Source organism: Octodon degus, unplaced genomic scaffold (genome assembly GCF_000260255.1).
Source record: "Octodon degus isolate 3935 unplaced genomic scaffold, OctDeg1.0 scaffold00023, whole genome shotgun sequence".
In the NCBI taxonomy this organism is placed as follows: Eukaryota; Metazoa; Chordata; class Mammalia; order Rodentia; family Octodontidae; genus Octodon; species Octodon degus.
Genome location: NW_004524599.1, coordinates 11,801,684 through 11,803,199, shown reverse-complemented (window position 1 = coordinate 11,803,199; position 1,516 = coordinate 11,801,684).

The window sequence follows — 1,516 nt, the reverse complement described above, 5'->3', positions numbered from 1 at the left end:
CTTATTCCACTGAGCCATCTCCCCGGCCCCTGATCCTTTTAAGGAAATTAAAATCGCTATTTCAAAAAGGGCCCTTGTTGGTCAGAGGCCCCTTTACTGCTGTGACTTCTGGCCGCTGGTGACCGGTACTGTGTCATTTCACTGTCTACAACATGGTGATAACAGCAGGGACTTTGGAGTAACAAGGGCTCAGGCTGTGACCTTGGTGATGTAACCGCTCTAAACCTCTCTGCCATAAATAGGGCATCCTGTCTTCCTCGAAGGTTAAGTGAGCTCATGTAGGCTGGCCACTTGGCTCCAGTGGAAGCCAGGAGTCTCAGTGGGTGTTAACTTTTTTTTTAACCTTATTTCCTGGTCCAGATCTGTTAATGGTGCCTGTTTGTTTTGAGACAGAGACTCGCTGTGTAGTTCAGACTGGCCTTGAACTCACTATGTAGGCCAGGGTGGCTTCTAGTTCACAGAGATCTTCCTGCCTCTGCTTTTTAAGTGCTGGGATTATAGGCATGTACCACCATGCCTGGCAGTGGTGCCAATTTCTTGTTGCTCTGAAAGCCACTCCGATTAACATTAAGACCACTGGAGGGAAAGGGCAGGCTGCAGCTCAGTGGTAGAGCTCTTGCCTACCCAGGGCTCCATCCTCAGCCCTGCCACAAGAAAAGAAAGGAAGGAAGAAGGGAAGGAGGGAAGGACCAGATATATAGTGAGACCCTTAGCTGCTTGGAAGGTAGAAGGGAAAGAAAACAGAGAAGCAAATAAAAGCAGTGCCCAGGCAACCTGAGACCCCTGGGAGGCCTGGGGCCGTGGGAAGCACTGAGAGTGGTGCAGGTTGGGAGGCCTATGGGGGTCTGCTTCTGCCCTGCAGGCCCTGGGAGGGGGCTTAACCTCCTTTGCCTAGCTCCCTACCACCATGTAGTATTAGGGATTGAATCCAGGGGCTTTGTACTGAGTTACATCTCCAGTCCTTTTTATTTTGCATGTTGAGACAGGGCTTCATGGAGTTGCTAGATTGTCTAGGCTGAGCTCAAAGTTGTGATGCTCCTGCCTCAGCCTCCCAGAATGCTAGGCTTACTGGCAAGCACCGCTGCACCTGGCTTCTCTGACTTCTTTTAATGCTAAGCAGGCTGCAACCAAAGCCTAGAAGGCCTGGCAGAGTTCCAGGAATCTGTCCCAAAGCCACACCTCTGATGACAGAGCAGGGCTGGTGATGCTCACACACAGCCACGTGGTTCTGTGAAGTTACTTTCGGTCCTGTGTGGATGCTCTGTCTGCACTTGGGCGCAGTTCTCAGCCCTGTCTGTGGTCAGGGACTCTGGTCCCCCTCCTAGCTTGGCCTCATCGTTCTCTGTAGCCACAGGCCTTCAGTGACCTTAGCGGCTCTGGAACCCTGGCTACCCTTTGTTAAAGATTCATTGCACACTAGTATGGCTTGGGAATCCACCACCTCACCTCTTCACATTCATTCTCATTCTCTCTCGCCCTCGCCCTCCCCCTCTCCCTCCCCCTCTCCCTCTCCCTC